General features: G+C 47.7%; 1 long non-coding RNA gene across 1 annotated transcript; it reads left to right on the top strand.

The window, feature by feature from the left end:
• Nucleotides 1-4,727: 4,727 nt before the first annotated feature.
• On the top strand, nucleotides 4,728-6,401 carry LOC135397622 (uncharacterized). Its single transcript, XR_010423679.1, has 3 exons — nucleotides 4,728-4,801; nucleotides 4,936-5,106; nucleotides 6,237-6,401. It is a non-coding gene; the product is annotated as an uncharacterized LOC135397622 (long non-coding RNA).
• Nucleotides 6,402-6,524: the final 123 nt, after the last annotated feature.

Raw genomic sequence — 6,524 nt, 5'->3', positions numbered from 1 at the left:
TTTGTCAGAGGCGTCGTAAAGGCATTAGTGTAAAAACCAGGTCTCTCAGCGAAATTGCCGTGCACACACGTACATTGTTTGATGCCGTTTCATGGATGGATGGGACTTGATCAGCAGCACCTGGTCCTTCTATAACACAGAACGTCAAAAGTGCACCTCAAGTTCGCTACGACAACTGCAAAAACCACCGCCCTACAGCACACAAACAGAGAGATAAAAGGTAACTGGGAAGTGGGTTATGGCGCTTATGTTACGGACAGAGGTACTGTTTGTATAGTGCCTGTTTCTAACAACAGCACACAAACAGCGTCAGTTCTTCCTTTTAGTGATCGGGGTTCATAGTTTGCGAATTGTTCTGTGTCCAAAAATTGTAAACACATTATATGTATTTAAGTAATATACGTACCACTTGCGCTTGACCCTGTCGAACTGCCTGCAGCTGTAATACACATGAAAACCAATCATGTCTACCACATTCCACAAAAGTCACAGGTTCAGTAACAGTGAAAGTTTCATGATAACGCGTCCGACAACGAGAAAAGTCAATCACGTTCATATGAATGACATCACTTGAACTTGTTTATTGTATTTTATTTAGCTAGTTATTAATCATAGGTTAGGGGATACCTTACGTTGTACCGATTTCGTCTATTGCTGCTAAGTTACTCACGCGCAAGAGTGACAGACCCGATTGGGAAACTACATAGACATTGTGACTTACTGTCGAAGTTGCTGGCTCGCTTTCTTCGTGGAGCACTGTCGGAACGGCGTCAAGTTTCAATTCGTTCCTTTTTTGTGTCAATCCAAGTTGCACTTCCATGATGTTCTCATCCAGGTACACATTATCGGTGAAATGCGAGGAGCATACACGGACAGCATGAACACTCCTTGCTTCATCTGGATACCCGCTAGTGATGTAGCTGCTTCCAACTTTCGCTTCGTCTGTGGTCTGGCTGTAGCTGTATCCTTGGCGTGCGAAATCAAACATCGAGGTTTTCGAAGGAAGTTTTCCTGGAGTCGGGAACGCTGCGTCGGTTTCCAAACGACATCCCACGCGAAGGATGCAAGCGTAGCGATAGTATCCGAGTCACTAGAAAGTGTCACATGTGAATACGGGCGACGTGCCGGAAAAAAACAAAGCAGCCCCAGACTTGGCGGCAGACGACAGCGTCCTTCACAGCGGATTAGCCAGATTCGACCTTGCGTCACGCGATGTTGTTGGCGCTGGCGCTTTCGAGGATCAAAACGAAACCGGATCTTTTAAATTCGATTCCTCATCACCCGGTCCGTTTTGGAAGGAGAAAATTTGGCAAATAGCTCGGTGGTAGTGTACCGAGCACATTGGTATTGGATTCGTAACCACGGTTCCGGATGCGACAGTCCCTTTAACTACCTCCCCTGAAAAGTAGTTGAACTACTAGTTAAACTACTCCATGGCGAAGTAGTTAGTAGTTATAGTTAAACTACTGTAGAAGTAGTTAATGGCCATCCCTGGTTGGTAGTGTGGGCAATGAAGAAGAATGTGCCCTAGATCTTCTAGAGCAGTGTTTCCCAAAGTGTGGTCCGCGGACCCCTGGGGGTCCGCGAGAGTGTCCGTGGGGGTCCGCGACCATCTCTCGCTTCAATGGGGAATTTCGTCCCCACAAGCACGCGCTCGTACATGCAGCCCGATTTCCAAACACCCAGAACTTCCAAAATTACTACAAGCATGCTTCAACGGCTAGCTTCTAATTTCTAATAGAAAAGTCCTGCAATGCGCGTTTGTCCGCGTCATACACATACAAACAAGAAAAAGAAACCAGTCCGGAATCGTTTCTCAAGCTGCATCGAAAGCACGCAGCAGCTGACGAGGTTGCTGGTTATGCACTGGCTAGCATGTGTACAGTGCGTCATATCGTTTTGCTTTGCCTACGAACACGACAGCGGCGAATTGTTTCGAAGCTCTGGACCGCTTTCTGCAAGACAATAATATCGCCTGGGGAAAATGTGTCGGTATTAGTACCGATGGTGCGTCAACAATGTCTGGGAAACACAAAGGACTTGTCGCAAGAGCCCAGGAGGTTGAGCCTTCGGTCAGATGGACCCACTGCAGCATACACAGAGAGGCGCTAGCGTGCAAGGACATGCACTCAGCGCTGAAGGATGTCCTCGCACAAGCTGTAAAAATTGTTAACTTTATAAAGGCTCGACCACTGAACTCGCGCCTGTTTGCGGGGATGTGCGATGAAATGGGCAGCGAACACAAGCACCTGCTCCTCCATACAGAGGTGCGCTGGCTTTCCAGAGGGAAAGTCCTTGCTCGCCTGTACGAACTCCGCGATGAAGCGCGAATATTTCTCTTGAACGCATCGTCGAACCTCAGCGAGCTGCTACTCAACCCGTCTTGGTTGGCAAGCCTTGCATACCTCACCCAAGCAGCAAAATGCACTGAAAGTCGAGTGCAATAGGGGTGGACGGGTAGATGAAAGGCCTTGAACAGATTCATGAAACTAGAGAACATTGATAAGACACATACCGTCCACCCCTAATGCACTCGACTTCCAGTACATTGTGCTGCTTGGGCAGTGACATATTCGAAAGCTTGAACGAACTGAACCTCTCCCTCCAGGGGAAGGCAGTGACGATATTCAAGGTGCACGACAAGGTCGAAGCTCGATGCGTGGGCCAGCCGCGCAGAGAAGAAGGTATTTGCTTCGTTCCCGCGACTATGTCATTTCCTTGAGTCTTCCGAAGAACAGATGCCAGAAAGCCTGCATTCAGCAATATTGGACCATTTGCGGTCTCTGAGGAAAAGACTGTTGGAATATTTTCCTCCCCTGCCTTCCACAACAAACTGCATAATGAATCCAATTCAGGAAAACCTCGAAACCGATCTGCCGCCATCGGAGGAAGATGCGCTTATTGAACTTTCATGTGACACATCGTTGAAGCTGAAGTTCGCGCAAGGCCATCTTGCCGATTTTTGGATCGGAGTGCGGTCCGAACATCCTGCCTTGTCAGAGAAGCCCTGAAGCTGCTGCTCCCTTTTCCGACAACTTATCTGTGTGAAGTTGCCTTCTCCGCACTCGTGCACATCAAGTCCAAGTCGCGGAACAGAATCGAGGTCGAGCCGGACTTACGACACCGCCTGTCTTCGATGACATCAGTGCCCTTGTAGCATCCAGCAAGCAGCACCATCCTTCGCACTGAACGCGGCGTTGGAAGTCAACTTCGCTTCTGTCTAGACAGTCACTTGACCATGTTTATGCTTGCACAAATGTGATTTCGTTCCTTGTTATACCCTGTCGCGCATATTAAACGCGGTCTGCAATGCAGTGTACACAGCGCGTATCCCGGTATATTTGTGTGTGTGTGTGTGTGTGGGGGGGGGTCCGTGAATTGGTTCTCATTGCTTCCGGGGGTCCGTCACCGCCGAAAGTTTGGGAAACGCTGTTCTAGAGCGCCGCAGTGACAGCAGCGCTAGGAGAGTAAACCTGTCTCAAGCTGTAACGCGACTGAGCCGTAAAAGCCACATCGGATGGGAGCCTTCAGTCACGTTTGTGAACGGATCGCTATTGTATAGTCCCCGCATGTAATCGCTCGTCTTACACCCGTAGCTTGTAAATATTTGCGTGAAATGTTGAAGCCCTGGTCGTATAGTGCACGTGTTTTTGTACATCCCCAGGCAAAATGACGGCTGAGCCTTGGGGGTCCTTCGATGACACTTGCATTTTTGTTCCGCAATTCAGTGGGAATCGTGGTGTAATTTTTAATTCAGTAATTCAGTGTAATTTAATGCAGTGGGAATCGTGGTGTAATTTTTGCAAACGCCTTGACTGTTTCACGAAGGGAATTCTTGCGTCGTAGATCAAAGCGTGGACACAGGAGACACTTTCCTTGCAGAACTCAGTTTGATTCGTACGTGTTTTTCTTGATCAGAGGTCACACATTGATTGCGTACTTGTTGGCTGCTGTGAGGCGTTTGACAAGGTGTGAGACCTCCAACAGAATTGTCACAGCTTACAGACTGCAGGGATCCGCCTTTATTTCTACGCCATTGAAGTCAGCTTCGGCGCGCCTTTATGTCACGTGAATTCAACGATGTATACAACGTTCATTCACGACAGGCAAGGCTATCGTGACATTAGATAGAGATAGACAATAAATTTTATATCTCTGTTTTTGAATCGCAATACAAGCTCCTACACTACTGAGCAGCATTGCCTCTGCATTTTGCATAAGTTGAACAAGGCCTCTTTTCAACCGCTTTACTTTTTACGTTTCAGGCCGCTTTACTGTGGCATTTTAAAGACATTCACGAAACACGAAGACACGCCATGGCCTGTCTTCAATAAAACAGTAGTTCACAACGTTATTTTGGAGAACGGAATTATTCCACTTACACGTAACGCGGAGTGCTTGTAAATTAATTTCCCGACGGCTGCTTCCGAGGAACCTTGACCTCACGAAGCATATGCTATATGCCCCGCCCGCATATGGCATTCCCTCCTGACAGTGCTACTTGTACGTGAAAAGTCACGGCTGGTTACCTATGCCATCCTCGACACGTTTGCCTTGTTCCGTTCTTTTTTTTTTTCTTTTTTTTTTCGTTTTCTTCTCCTCGCGAACTCCCCCAAGAAATTCGATGGAAACTAATAAGATGCAATGTTGCGCATGTGTATACGTCTAGCTTCGGTACGGAAAGCCCCACCACGTGATCATGGGGGGCTATAAAAACCGCGATGGCATTTTCGAGAATTCACACATCGTCCTGCAGAGACGAAGAAGAGCCTCTCGAACAGCCTACAGCATGAACGCTGCGGTAAGTTCTACCAATATCCTACGGAAAGCTTAAGGAAAGCTGCTAGGAAAGCTTAAGGTCTATGCCTTTGTAGAAATTGCTCTCTCTACGGATGAATTATTATTATTGTTCATGTCGATGACGATTTGTTACAGTTTTTGGTGCTCCTTGTGGTCGCTCTGGCCGTTGCCGTGGTCACTGCGGCTCCTCAGTACCTTGTGAGCGGGTACTACGGCTACCCGTACGCTCCGAGCTTGGGCTACTACTACCATTCCTACTATCCATACTACCACTATCTCGGACGTTGAGTCACACAGACACTGCCGGTACGTGAGCTCGTTGCCAATCTGAGCGGTAGATTACGGAATGACATATCAGGATGTCGTTGCTGTCTGCATTCTCCTGATTGTAGACAACAAAGCACTATTCATATCGAATATCTTGAAATCCATTCACCTGAATTAGCACAGGTGACTGTTGGTGTTCACGGACCCAGTTCCGAAAACACGATACGTCAATCGGCCTGTTTCTTTGAAGCGCGTGACGTTTGGATTTGATAACTTCCTTATCGTATCGTTTTCCTAGAGTTGTTCCGATGTACTAAAACTCACTAATAGTAAGGTTTAGCAGATCGGAAAGTGTTCACGATGACGGTACCGGAAACAGGACCCCCCCCCCCCCCCAATTACCTGATTCATCTCAAGTGTGGCTGACGCCACGTTGCTGTCATCTGATTTGACAGCTTCCTTTATCGTATACCGTATTTGTAGAGTGTCTCCGATCTATTAAAACTCCCCTAAGCAACACAATGTACTGCTTGCGACACACTTTCTGATATCTTCGTTCAAAGGTGCAGCAGCATAGCAAAGTGGCCGCTTCCGAAGGGGCTGTACCATTATTGTGTTCGAGGGTGGGCAGTATGCCGTAGAGTCTATGAGACGGAAGAAACAATTTTGCAGCACCTGGAGATTACAGACAGTATAAACCGCGAGTTGTCGATTTCCGACGAGTATTTCGCAAGCTGTAATATAAGGTTTGCTAGGTGGTGTCTTACCAGTGTAGTGGGTTTATTTCGTATTTCTTGGCCACGAAGAACGTGGACCTTCGTCCACCCACACACACCCCTATGCACTCACACTTTCAATTCATTGTGCCACTTGGGCACATATCAGACTCCTTTCCTCTTCTACCTTAGGCCTCCCGCTTCTCTTCTTCTGCCGACGATACAGCCTTTCCTTTCCCTCTTGATATGTGTTTACCGTGCGATCTGCCTGCTACGCGGCGCCATATACTGCTTGGAGCTGCGGGATAGGTGTCGTGTCTGCAGAGGGTCGACTTCATAGGGAACTGTGCCTACATTTTTGCATTAAAGCGCCAGAGGAAAGCCCATGGGAACCATCCAGACTGTTTGCCAGTTCCAAATGATCATTTAGACGAACTGAACTTCATTTTCCAGGACGCCGCTGAACTTGACAATGCGACCTGGAAACGGAGCACACCCAATTACAGAAATGGAGGACCATCTAGGTCTGACGCAATGATGTAAAACCGAAGGATGTTAAGATGCAGAGATGCGTTCACAGTATCAAATAAAATTCAACGAATGGAATGTGCTTCCAAATGTATGCTCCCTGAATTCATTCACTGAGGGATGTTGGATGATCGGGTCTTTACTGACGCTGCCGCTCTACAGGGGTGGCGGTGGTGAAACTACTAGACAAAGTCGGAAACGCTTAGGTGGGAA

This window comes from Ornithodoros turicata, chromosome 6, assembly GCF_037126465.1.
Source record: "Ornithodoros turicata isolate Travis chromosome 6, ASM3712646v1, whole genome shotgun sequence".
NCBI lineage: Eukaryota > Metazoa > Arthropoda > Arachnida > Ixodida > Argasidae > Ornithodoros > Ornithodoros turicata.
The sequence above is the reverse complement of the archived record's forward strand: the minus strand, read 5'-3'. Positions and strand labels throughout refer to the sequence as shown.